We start from the raw sequence: 14,513 nt of genomic DNA, 5'->3' as shown, positions 1-14,513 counted from the left end.
AAGTATGAAATGTCATTTTATATTTGCTTTACATGAATTTGCCTCATGACTTCCCTAAAGCCTTTTATGGTGCTTATATATTTTGCACAATTGTGACCAAGTTTGATATGATCTTTTGAGCAAAATCTTTACCTTGGCTTCTTTCTAGGGAATCAATTTTATTGTGTGTTAAGTATTGGAATAATGTGGGTGATTTTGTAATTCCACTGCCCTCGGTCACATCTGTGACAGGAATGCACCATTAATTTTCCAAGTTATCCTCTAGAACGAAGGCAAAGCAAAAATCAGAAAGTAGAAAGGAAAGGGTGCAATGTTCCCTCCTATTTGTAATGACCAGAAATCTTGAGCTATCCAATTTTTTGCCCAGTGACAACATGTGTTCGCTGAATTTTTAAGTGGAAGTAAACCCGAAGCTATTCTAAGGATAATAAATTATCAAGCCTAGTTTGTTGTCCGTTGTTTAAAAGAAATAAAATAATACATATCAATGAGTTTTATTTCTCATATACTTTCTGACAGCATGTAATAATATTAATCTTTTCACATGTTATCAAAGTTGTTTGAAATGGGCAAACAAAACTTATAAAATTACAAAGCCAATTGACAAATTATCCAGATAGACATTTTATATTATACATAAATATTTTTCATAGCTGCACATTCCTGACCTCATGAGCTTTCAGTTTATCTTTTTTTCCAGTTTCATTAAGCTGTTCAGCTTTAAGTGAACTAGCAATTCTTTTGCACTTCATCCCTTTGCTTCTTAGGAATTTGACATAGTGAATAAATAATTTCTTCAATAAAAACAGTATAAATAAGCCAGTTTTAAAATCTGCAGACAAATCATCATAAACTCCACAGTGACAACAGCATCCACAACAGAAACCGGAAGAGGAAATGTGATTGTGCACTGAAGTATACTTAATATGCCAATGAGGTAGAAGGTGACAAAGTTTTGTGCAGAGTTTAAATTCCTTTGTGCGCTAGTAGTGAAAGATGTGTGAGCGGCCACACCTTAATGGGAACATTGGAAGGGGACTGTAACTTCTTATATAAATTTTGTATTCTTTCCTGGGAAAAGTACAAATGAAAAACAGGATATCTAACTTTGGGCTCAGCAAAATATTCTGTTAAAATTAGAACATCAAATCATGATGATTTTCTAACTTCATAACTAAAAGTAGGAATTACAAGATTGAAAACGATATTAAAGGCATCAATATATATGCCCTCGCTAAATATAAATTGAGCATATTCACAGAAATAGACATGCTCGGATGAAAAGAATTTGCAAAAAAAAACTGTATACACATGCACAAAGTTTAGCAAGATCCGATGACCAAAATTCTTGCTTCCTACCGCAAAGGAAACTTAATTCACCACACACAAGGAAAAGCAAATTGAAAGACTAATTAGAAATCCCTCAGTTGGTAAGAGTGAGAATTCATTGGGGTTCCTGACACTTCATGCAACCTGATAAGGTGATGTTGATTCGTACATCTTGAAATGATTTAGGAAGTATGGATAAGAATCCCCTCACAGGAATTATATTCTAATAGCCCAAATCCCATTGGGGAGGATATCCTCACCTTTCTTGTAAATCTAAGCTAAAATTCATTATTTTCTCTGTGGTGAGTGATCACCACTGGACTGAAAAAATGAAAACAACCTTATTTTGACACCTGCATTCATATGAGACAAAAGAAACAGGAACAGGTATAGTCCTTACTAGTTCCCAGGCATAATCTGCCATTGAATATCATGAATGACCCTCAACCTCAAATTAAATCTCTTCTGTTTTCTATATTTCCTTTGATTCCTCTACAGTCCAAACAAATGTATATCTGAGCATCACTAGTCTTTAAAAACAGACAATTTTGAAGATTTGTACCTGAGCGTGTTCTCCAAAATTTAAATCTAAATGATCAACATTTTATCCTGAGTATATGCCCTCTAGTACTAGACTATCCACACAGTGGAAACAGGCTTTCAGCACTTACCCATTCATGAACCCCCAGTATCTGGTGGATCAGTGAGATTACCTTGTATTTTTCCAAACTCCATTTTTAAAAATTTAATTATACAGAACTATGTTTTACTTAGGTAGCACTTGGGATCAAAGAAAATTTGTTCTTCTTCTATTGTTGTGGATACTGAGGTGCTACTGAGGCCAATGTTGCAACTACAGACCCTTCTGTAAATGGAGCAAATGCTTGCTGACAAGAGGGTCGGTAGGTAGTTTGTGAGCTTACCCATTCCTTCCTCTGCTTATGCATGCTCTTTGTACATGCCCAATATATGGCACTGCGTTTGATCAATACCATCAAAAATGTGATTTGAGCAGACAGTGGTCAGAGATCCCTCAAAGTCAATGGCTATATTACATTTCTTCAAAGAGGTTTAAAGAATGTTCCTGAATCTTTTTCTACTATTACTGTTAATCTCTTTCCATGACTGGGCAGAGCTGAGAATAGAATGAGCAGTTCCTCTCCCCCTTCCCCAAAGACTTTGAATTAATCTAGGGAACTTCCAATGTTCCTTCTTTAATTGTTAGCAGATCATCCTAGAATATCCTTTTCAGTCTGGGAGGTGCACTGAAGGATCATAATAATGCATGCTTCACGATTGTTCACTGGTTCATTGGAAAGACTGAAGGTGGAGGACCTGCATGGCCTTGGTCATGACGTGGACCAGGTCTCATTCATCCATGCAGGTGCTCCACCTTCAGTCTTTTCAGTCTGGGTCACCTGTTGTGATTGCTGGTAAAGGAGACACTGGAGCTGGCTCTGTGCTGCTAGATTCCACGCTGGGTAGGAGGCTCACCCCTCCCATCGGTCCTGCCCTCTATTGTTCACTCAGTGGTAGACAAGCTGGATTACGTTGACTTGTAACTGCATTGTGTGATATGAGAAACTGCTGCAGACTTGTTCTTGCAAAAACATGGCTTCAGGATAAAATCCATGCATCAACTTCTAGGTGATGACACTCAGGGACTTGGACTATATATTTTTGCAGCTCCATTTTTCTGCTATTGTGCAATGTGTGTTGTGGATTGTGTGTAACTCCTAATTCTGTGTTTTGCACCTTGGCCCCAGAGGAATGCTGCTTCACTTGGCTATATTCATGTGTATGTTTGAACGACAATTAAACTTGAGCTTGAACTTAATTAACTTCTTCATATTCTTTATATCCTTCCACTGAACCTTTGTATCTTCAACAATTTCCCAATGAACCTTATAGTAATGTATAATAAAATGAACTGCCTTCCATGTTGCCTGTGATATTTGTCAGTTTTAATGCTTGCAAATCTAAATTGCATAACTACATGACAACAGTTGAAGCTGAAACCACTAACTAGATCAGCAGCGGAAAGCAGAAAGAGTGGGGGGATGAAAAGATGTATTTGGTAGTAGGATCCCATTGGAGGTAGCAGAAGTTACGGTTACCTAGGTCCAATGTATAATTCTCCGTAACTTCCGCCATCTCCAATGGGATTCCTCTAACAAGTACATCTTTTCTTCCCCGCACTCTTTCTGCTTTTTGCAGGGATCACTCCCTATGAGACTCCTTTGTCCACTTGTCTCCCACCCATCCCTTCCCACCGATCTCCTTCCTGGCACTTATCCTTGTAAGCGGAACAAGTGCTACACCTGCCCTTACACTTCCTCCCTCACCACCATTCAGGGCCCCAGACAGTCCTTCCAGGTGAGGCGACACTTCACCTGTGAGTTGGCTGGTGTGGTGTACTGTGTCTGGTGCTCCCGGTGTGGCCTTTTATATATTGGTGAGACCCTACGCAGACTGGGAGACCGTTTCGCTGAACACCTACGCTCTGTCTGCCAGAAAAAACAGGATCTCCCAGTGGCCACACATTTTAATTCTGTGTCCCATTCCCATTCTGATATGTCTATCCATGGCCTCCTCTACTGTCAAAATGAATCCAAACTCAGGTTGGAGGAACAACACCTTATATACCGGCTGGGTAGCCTCCAACCTGATGACATGAACATTGACTTCTCTAACTTCTGTTAATGCCCCTCCTCCCCTTCTTACCCCATCCCTGACATATTTAGTAGTTTGCCTGCTCTCCATCTCCCTCTGGTGCTTCCCCCTACCTTTCTTTCTCCTGAGGCCTCCCGTCCCATGATCCTTTCCCTTCTCCAGCTCTGTACTAGTTTCGCCAATCACCTTTTCAGCTCTTAGCTTCATCCCACCCCCTCCGGTCTTCTCCTATCATTTTGCATTTCCCCCTCCCCCCACTACTTTCAAATCTCTTACTATCTTTCCTTTCAGTTAGTCCTGATGAAGGGTCTCGGCCTGAAACATCAACAGTGCTTCTCCTTATAGATGCTGCGTTCCACCAGCATTTTGTGTGTGTTGTTTGAAATTTCAGTCCGTGGCCTCCGCTACTGTCGCAATGAAGCCACAGTCAGGTTGGAGGAGCAACAGCTTATATTCAATCTAGGTAGCCTCCAACCTGCTGCCATGAATGTTGATTTGTTTTACTCCCAGTAATTACCCCACACTATTCACCATTCCGCATTTCTGTTTCTCTCTCTCAAATTATCTCCTCACCCGCCTATCACCTCTCTCTGGTGCTCCTCCCCCTTCCTTTTCTTTCATGGTCTTCTCCCCTCTCCTATCAGATTCCCCCTTCTACAGCCTTTATCTCTTTCACCTATCAGCTTCCTGGGTCTTTACTTCACTTCTCCCCCCTCTCCCGGTTTCATCTGTCACCTGCCACCTTGTAATTCTTCCTCCCCTCACCCAGCCTTCTTACTCTGGCTTCTTCCCTTCCTTTCCAGTACTGATGAAGGGTCTTGATCGGAGTTGTCAACTGTTTACTCTTTTCCTTGATGCTGCCTCGCCTGCTGAGTTCTTCCAGCATTTTGTGTGTGTTACTTGGACTTCCAGCATTTGTGGATTTTCTCAAATTAATGCTCTTTTCTCACTGCAGCCATCAGGTAGAAGGTACAGGTGGCTTAGGACTCGCACCACCAGGTTTAAGAACAGTTCCTACCCCTCAACCAGCAGGCTCTTGAACAAAAGGGGATAACTACACTCATTTAACTTTTCATTTAAGTGTCTCAGTCCAAATTGTCGACGGTTATCCATATAGATGCTGCCTGGCCTGCTGAGTTCCTTCAGCATTTTGAGCATGTTGCTTTGGATTTCCAGCATCTGCAAATTTTCTGGTGTTATCAAAAATCTGAGCACATTTTGCAGGTCTTGGCATTATTACATGTGTCCTTTAGGATCAATTTTAAAATACTCTTAATTGTATATAAGGCTCTGAGTAATCTAGATCCTCTGTATATTTTGGAGTGTCTACTCCTAATCGTAATCTTAGAACCTCAAATACTAGTTTTCACAGTGTTCCCAGAACAAAGTATTTAAGTACTGGTGATGCAGCCTTTTGTTCTTATGCACCAAGAAACCTGGAATACTCTACTGACTGAGGTATGTCAGGCTAGTACTGCGGAACATTTCAAGATACTTATACAAGCCTACTTTTTTAAATTTGCACTACTTAGAGGAATTCTTAATGCCTGTTGATGTTGACTACATTTATATAATTTGGTAATTTTGATTACATTTTAGTCGATATAATGTTTGTCTTTACTTATGACTTTTAATTTTCTCATTTTATGACAATATTGATTTATCTTTACAATCTATGTAAAACATGTTGAACCTGCTTCTGAATGTATGATACATGCTGTAAACTGAAGTTATTATTATTAATTACATTTTAATAGTCATTCAGAAAAAAGCTGGCTGTACAGATAATTCTTCCCATTACCCAGTTTTTGTCATGCTAGATGGGGTGTTGCTGCAATTTGTCAATGGTGTCATCAGAGGCCTAGATAACACTTGGTAGAGAGCTGAGCTGAAGGAGAGAGAAAGTACATGAGAAGTTGCAACGTAAAACAAGATCCAAAGATGCACTCAATTTAAAGGATCAGGGTCTGAAGAAGTGAAGCTGTCAATAACAAAGAGAAAGGATGCCAGAGGTTTCACTGAAATGGAAAGTGTTTGCCTTTGATTTGGCAGAGATTTAATGGATGCTTTTTGGAATGGGTGGTAACAGTTCTGCAGCTTGTTCAGCTCACACAGAAAGTGGTACAGTACAAGCAGTGAGTGGAACCTCTCAAATCCCAGGCACGTTCTACCAAGACTGGAAGATATTCCAGTAAACCAACAAGAGAAAGATAAAGCAGGCTGTTGTTCTGTGGGCATGGAATGCAGGTAATGTGGGAAGTGCGGTAAAGGATAGATTCTCAAACAGCTTCAGAGATAACAGTGCAAGTCAGGAAATAAATAGTCAAGGCAGTTAGACTGCAATTAGGCAAGATGAAACCAAGCAAGGACATCCGTAAGATTGAAGATGGGACATCCAGTGTGGCTGAATAACCCTTATAATTCCCAAAAGAAATGAATGACTCAATATTTCAATCTGAGGGTTCAAGTTGCAGAAACATAGATGAGAAAATAGCACGAATACCAAGCATAAGTGAGGTTATATCACACTCAAGCTTTTCTGACATCAATCATTTCAGTTCCTCTGAAAAAAAAACATTTACACCTACATAATCAGGTCCCCTGGAGAAATTACAGTTGCATACAGCCATTCATAATAGAAATGGACTGAAAGCCAGTTCTGCCAAAGTTATAGCATTGAGATTGAATCTTTGCAATAAGTTGCATCCCTGGACATTTGGGAAGTAGTGTTTTATGTTGTTCCCAGAGTTCTGTTTCTTAATTACACTTTCAGATTCAAATCTGTGGCTTACATCATTTTACTTTCAGACTTCAGGCTATGTGCTGTTGAGAAATACAATGTGTGTTTTATACACAAAATATAGTGGCTTAGGGAGTGATGTGGTACAATAATTACAAATAGTGTAATGTACATTGCATAATTTAGAACCTGACATATTTTTTGTTAAATAACATTCCTTTTTCTTTAAAGTGATGGTTGCTTGGTCCAGTTTCTTGAAACATAACCTGGGTAATTCAAATTATTCTGTTCCTTGCATCTGTAGTTCCTTGTCTCAATATTCTATTACTAGTGGCCATACTTTTAAATCATCACTTACGAAATGATTCAGGATGAGAGATGTCACCTCTGTTGGTTGTAAGCTGGATGCAGTCATTCCATTCTCTAATGAGTTAATGTGATGCATCTGATGTTTGGTGCTTGTTTGCCCTGTTATTGTAGAAGCTACCAGCATATCCCTTCATATCCTGAATCACTCACCCCGCCCTATGCAAGCCATTTGCACTAATGAAATCCAACTTAATATTGGGAAATTTAAATTATACACAATTATATTATATTGTGTATTATATTCTATTATAATTGTATTGATTGTACACCTTTTGCGAGCTACTTCCATATCTGTTCATCTAAATTGACTGCTATAGGGAAGCCCACGGCATAATCCTAGCTAAGTGATTAACTCCCTCTTATTACTGAATTCAACCAATGTGTCCTCATTGACCAATCTTTCCAGAATATCTACTCCAAAGACTGCCCTTAGATTCTCCATAATTAACTTTGCAATTACTTCTCATCTTTTGTATCCATGACTTTCATTTCTGATACTTCTCTACCTTGGAGGCTGTCAGTCTTGCTCTTCCCTCAGTCACGCTTCCATGACTGCGATAATATCATGATTTCAAGTGCTGATCGAACTTGCTATGGGGATCCTCGCTTTAAAGTGAATTCAGCTGAGTGTGCTAGCTCTTCTTCCCTGTCCACTAGACTTTCTTGATTTATCTTCTTTATTTTTCTCTTCCTTGCGGTCCTGCTACTGTGCTACTTATACAGCTGCAGCTGTGCTTAAAGCCTCTAGAGCAGCATGAGCAAAGCTCCCTGCAAGGGTATCATCCCTTTCAGATTTTTTTTCGTTTTTTAATTTTATTTGCAGAGTGCAGAGTAGGGCCTTTTGGCCCTTCGAGCCATCCCACCCAGTAACTACAGGACAGACACCCTCGATTAATCCTAACCTAATAACAGGACAACTTACAATGATCAACAAACCTACCTGGTATAGCTTTGGACTGTGGGAGGAAACTGGAGTACCTGGAGAAAACCCATACATTGCATGTGGAGGATGTACAAAGGCTCCTTACGTAATGGCATCTTGCAAGTTAACCTTCTGGGAATCCTATTCAAGAATTCAGAAATGCTTTTGCATCTCTGAGTTTTGAATTTTCTCCCTGTTTATGAAATAAAACTGGGAGACGAGAACTTTGTTTCCTGAATACTTTTGGGTGTATCAGGAATTTTAGGCTGCTGCTCCTGAAAATCACCATAGAATTCCCCTATCACACACTTGTTTTTAATTTGCCTATATTTCTAATTTAATTCATAATTTAAATCTTAAAATGTTGCCCACAATGTAAGCAGAAAAGGTTTCCACCTTGTCCAAGAATGCTTGGGCATGCTTAGGTAGGGCAGATACTACGTGGTAGGATCAGATTTAGAAAAGTTACAAATTTCCATGAAGAATTTTGATATTTGAGACAGATGTTTCCCAGAACAACTGATGCCAAGATTAAGGAAGGCATTTTTGTTGGTTCACTAATCAACCAGGTCATCAGTGACAGGCAATTTGAAGAATGTCTAGTGGGACTGACAAAAATCACATGGAAGACATTCAAAGATCTTGTAGAAAATTTTCTTGGCAGCTGCAGAGCAGTAAACTATGTGCAGTTGGTTGACAACATGCTTCAAGCATACAAAACCATAAAGTGCATCATGTCACTAAAGATTCATTTTCTGCATTCCCTGTAAATCTTGGCACTGCCAATGATGAGCATACATGAAAGGTTTTACCAGGACATTGCAGTCATGGAGAAACCATATCAGGGTGATTGAAATCCATTAATTCTGACTGATTATTGCTGGTCACTTAAGTGAGAAGCCTCAAACACTGAGTACAAATGAAAATCATCAAGAAGACATTTTTAGTTTAGTTGAACTATTGCTAAGTGTTAGCACAGTTCAACAAGTAAATGGAATATATTCAAAAGAAGTTAATTTCCAGTTTCCTACGGGATACAATTAGTTAAAATTATATTTGTGTTCATCTTCAAGTGATCAATCATAAGTAAAATAAGTTTTGAGGAAGCAACACTTTCAAAAAAAATTGTTGTCCGCTGCAATCTGCATCTTTATTCCTTCTACCAAAATGCATGAACATTCACTTCCCGAAACTATATTCCATCTACCACATCATTGCCCATTCTCCCAATCCGACTCAGTCCTTGAGCAGACTTGCTGCTTGCTCAGCTCTCCCAGTCACACAAATCATTGATATATAACATGAAATGAAGCAGTTATTAACCTCGACCACTGCAGAACACCACTAGTTACTGGCAATAAACCAGAAAAGGCCCCTTTTACTCCCTCTCTTTGCTCCTGACTGTTAGCTGATCTTCGATCCATGATAGTATCTTTCCTGTAAAACAATGGACTCTTATCTTGTTAAATAGCTTATGTGCAGCAGCTTGTCAAAGCCCTTCTTAATATCCAAGTACACAATAACTACTAATTCTCCTTCATCTATCCTGCTTGTTATTTCCTCAAGGAATTCCAACAGATTTGTTAAGTGAGATTTTCCCTTGAGGAAACCATGCTGACTTTGGCCTTCTTTATCATGTGCCTTCAAGTATCCCGAAACCTCATCCTTAATAATGGACTCCAACATCTTCCCAACCATTGAAGTCAGGCTATCTGGCCTTTAATTTCCTTTCTTCTGCCTCCCTCCCATCTTAAAGAGTGGAGTGACACTTGCAATTTTCAAATCCTCCGGAAACATTCCAGAATCTAGTGATCCTTGAAATGCCCCCATAAACTCTTCAGCTATCTCGTTCAGAATACGGGGATGTAGTCAATCTGATCCAGGTGTCTTACAGTATCTACCTTCAGAACTTTCACCTTCCCAAGCACCTTCTCCTTAGTAAACCTGGCCACGAGGATATCAACCCAACCCCCCCCCCCACAGATTCAGCTGTAACCCTTCCTTTTAGTACAGATCATGCCTTTTCCAGATGAGATCCCAAAGATCCAGAAATCTGAAACCTTTCCCCCTGCATCAATTCCTTAACCACACATTTATCTGCCAAATTATCACATTCTTACCCTCAATTAGCACGTGACACATACACCAATCCAGAGATTACTACCTTCAAGTTCCTGTTTACAGTTTCTACCGAATTCCCTATATTCTCTCTTCAGAACCTCCTCCTATTTCCTACCTATGTTATTCAAACCAGTCTGTACCATGATTTCTGGAAGCTCACTCTCCCCCTTTAGAATGCTGTGGACCCAATCTGAGACATCCCTGACCTTGGCACCTGGGAGGCAACGTACCATCAGGGTGTCTCTTTTAAATCCAGAGAATCTCCTATCTGCTCTCTCCTCAAACTATAGAATCCCCTATTACTATGCATTTCTCTTCTCCCACTTCTCCCCTTCTGAGCCACAGACCAGACTCAGTGCCAGAGATTTGACTGCTATTCTGTCACTCTGCACTCATGTGGTCATTCACAACTCCTGCAGACCCTCCTTTCAGTCGGTTTTCAATCTTAGTTTTTGTTGTCAATGTCAAAGTTAAGTTTATTGCCATATGCACAAGGTGTAATGTAAAACAAATTTGCAGCAGCATCATAGGTGCATAGCATCATATAAACAGCATTCACGAGTAAAGCAAGGCCTGAACAGAAATTATTCACAATTTTTAAGAAAGAACACAACTGGGTCTGAAAGTAAACATAGTCCACTTTGGTGCAAAGTGGTCAAAGTCGTTGTAGTGTTGAGGTACTGATTAAGGCTGTGCAGGTTGGTTCAGGAACTGAATGGTTGGTGGAAAGTAAACTCTTCTTGAACTGCACCAGTATGCTTCCTTTTCAGTTCAGTTGTTAGAGTCAATAGCTTGTATAATTGCTCATCTCTTCCTGTAGTTTGATGTAGATTTTACCCCATGGTATAGTGAACACCTTCCTGTTCAAAGCCTAATGTATTTAGTGTTTACTGAGCTATGAAAAGGTGGGATCACTAACCTCTCAAGTGCTTGTAGTAGTAGAGCAGTGTAGAGTGTAATGCTATTAAAGTGCAAGCTTTAAGATCAGGGTTCAATTCCCACAGCTGCCTGTAAAGAGTTTGTACATTCTCCTTGTGACAGTGTGGTTTCCTCCCACATTCCAAAGACATACAATTCAAGTTTATAAGTTGTGGGCACTAGAAGCATAGTGACAGTTGCAAGCTTACCAACATAGTCCTTGCTGATTTGATTTTCTGCAAACAACGCATTTCACTGTATGTTTCGATAAACATATGACAGATAATCTGATCTCCCTCTCTTTAATTTCCTTAAACTTGTATACAGTCATGTGTTTGTAAGGAAAACATCAAGAAGCACGCATAGGTTCCTGACCCCAGTCTTTCATCATCAATTTCCTTTGATCTTCTTTGGACTGCTATTCTTTCAGTCACTTGTCCAACTGTTGAAATGATGTTATCCTTTCTCTCCACTCCACCAAAGTATCTCATTGATATTTTCTTCACTACTCATTCTTTCAAATAAACTGCAAATATTAGTTGACATTCTTGATTACATTTTCATAATTCAGGTGACATTCCATTTCATCATTGGCTTGGACTTTGCATTTATCACATTCGTCTCTCATACACTCAGTACATGGAATAGTGTTATTTTTTCTCTTTAGTAGTCAAATTCAGCATTCGTATCATTCATGTGGTATGGAATTTTACCCACTAGACTGTTGCCACCATGTCATCTCCTGATGCCAGATTCTATTACTTAATTACACCTTAAGAGTTAACTCTGTGGCTTAGGTTCTAAGACCTAAAGGCCTAGGACCAGAATTAAGCCACTTGGCCCAATAGGCCTGCTCCAAAATTCCATTATGACTGATTTATTATCCCTCCTGCCTTCTCCCTGTAAATCCTGACTAATCAAGAATCTATCAACCTCTGCTTTAAGTATATTTAATGAATTGCCCTCCACAACTGTCTGTGGCAATGAATTCCACAGATTCACCACCCTCTAGCCAAATAAATTACTTCTCATCTCTGTTCTAAATGGATATCCCTCTATTCTGAGGCTGTGCCCAATGAGGCTCACTCACTGTAAGAAACATATTCTCCACATCCATTCTGTTAATGCCATTCAATACTGGATAGGTTTCAATGAGATCCTTCCACCCCCCCCCTCCCCCACCGATCTTCTAAACTCCTGTGAATACAGACACAGAGCCATCAAAAGTTCCTCATGCATTAACCCTTTCATTCCCAAATCATTCTTGTGAACCTACTTTGGACCCTCCCTAATGCTCGTGCAGCTTTTCTTAGATGAGGGGTACAAAATTGTTTACAATACCCCAAGTTCAGGCTGACCAATGCCTTATAAAGCCTCAGCATAGCATCCTTGTTTGTGTATTCTAGTCCTCTCAAAATGAATGCTAACATTGCATTTGCTTTCCTTACCACCAACTCAACTTGCAAATTAAACATTAGGGAATCCTGCACAAGGACTCCCAAGTCCCCTTGCACTTCTGGTTTTTGAATATTCTCCCAATTTAGAAAATAGTCAACATCTTTATTTCTTCTTCTGAAGTGCATGATCATACACTTCTCTAAACTTCCATCTGCCACTTCTTTTATGATTCTCACAATCAGTCCAAGTTCTTCTGCAGATTCCCTGCTTATTCAATACCAATTGCCCCTTTTCCTATCTTTGCATAGTCTGCAAACTTGATCACAAAGTCATTAATTCCATCATCCAAATCATTGACATATAAGGTGAAAAGAAACTGCCCCAATACTTGTGGAACAACACTTGCCACTAGCAGCCAGCAAGGATAAACATACTTTATTCCCACTCTTTGTGTCCTGCCAATCAGCCAAGCTTCTACCTATGCTGGTACCTTTCCTGTAAAACCATTGGCTCTTATCTTGTTAAACAGCCTCATTCAATCGATCGTTCAGCAAAATTTCCCCTTAAGAAACCATGCTGACTTTGGCCTATTTTATCATGTGCCTCTAAAAACCCTTAAACATCATCCTTAATAATGGATTCCAACATCTTCCCAACCATTGAACTTAGCTAACTGACCAATACTTTCCTTTCTTCCTCTCTCCCTTCTTAAAGGGAGAAGTGACATTTGATTTCCCAGTCCTCTGGAACCATTTCAGAATCCAATGATTCTTGAAGATCAATACACACAATCCCTTCTGCAACCCTTTTTAGAATCATGGCATGCAGTCAGTTTGATCCTGGTGACTTATCTACCTTTGGACTTTTCCGCTCCCAAATCACTTTTTCCTTAGTAATAGTAACTACACTCACTCTGTTCCCTGACACTCTTGAATTTCTGGTATACTGGAAGCTTTTTCCACAGTGAAGACTGACTCAAAATGCTTACTAATTCATCCGTCATTTTTTATCCCCTATTACTACCTCTCCAGTATCACCTTCCAGCAGTCAAAATTCCACTCTCACCTCTGTTTTATTCTTTATATATCTGAAAAAAACTTTTCATATCTTCTTTTATATTATTGGATAGCTCACCTTCATTTTTCATCTTTTCTCTCACTATGTTTTTGCTTATTCCCCTCTTCCATCCAATTTCTAAATGTACATTGAACCTATGAACACGACCGCACTAAGGCTGAGTAAGCCTTATGGAGCTGCAAGCTGAAGAATCCTGCCCCAGCACCCTGACCTTTTCAAGCTGGGCCAGCATTTATATCATCCAAGGCTTGAGTCGTTCCTCGCTCCCAGACCCAGGCCTTGTGGCTTCACTATGCTCTTGGGCTCAGGCCCTGCTGCCTCAATTTGGCCTTTCCAATTTGGCTTGGCGCTTAAATTGATCACACCTGAGGACTTTTCTTGCTTTTGGGCTCAGGCCTGGACCCCACCGCCTTAACTCTGTCTCGCCTCCACTTACCTTGCCTCAGTTCAGTCACATTGAATCACCTCTCTGTCTGGCCCAACAGCATTGGCTCATTCCCCACTATCAGAAACGGACCTCACTGCCTTGATTCGGCATGTGCACACCATGTCACAATTGCCCTGCACCTTCGAGATTTGGGTTCACACCGCAAAAATGTCAGGTTGTGCAGGAAGTTCAAAAGCTCATCTCTGAAAGGGAAGTTCCAGGCTATTAACTGCAATGATCATTTACCAGAAAAATGCAAGTAATAAAGTAGTTAGTAGTTTCATTTTTTTTTGTTTGCTACTGGCAAGTAGTCGCTGTGCATCACCAGCACCATCTTAAAGCAGACCTTGACAGGCTTCTCACCATTTTGTGCAGTTGTGCTTTGGGTCATTGAAGATTAAAAAAAATATAAACACAGGCCACACTCAGAGAACAAAATTGGCAGGTTTTCATTCAAAACTGGCAGCTCACAGCTTAATATCACAGAACTCTCTGTTTGAACTCTCCTGGACATTCAGTCCAAACACATACTTTTTACA

This window comes from Hypanus sabinus, chromosome 10 (genome assembly GCF_030144855.1).
Source record: "Hypanus sabinus isolate sHypSab1 chromosome 10, sHypSab1.hap1, whole genome shotgun sequence".
In the NCBI taxonomy this organism is placed as follows: Eukaryota; Metazoa; Chordata; class Chondrichthyes; order Myliobatiformes; family Dasyatidae; genus Hypanus; species Hypanus sabinus.
This window is presented reverse-complemented; position numbering follows the sequence as displayed.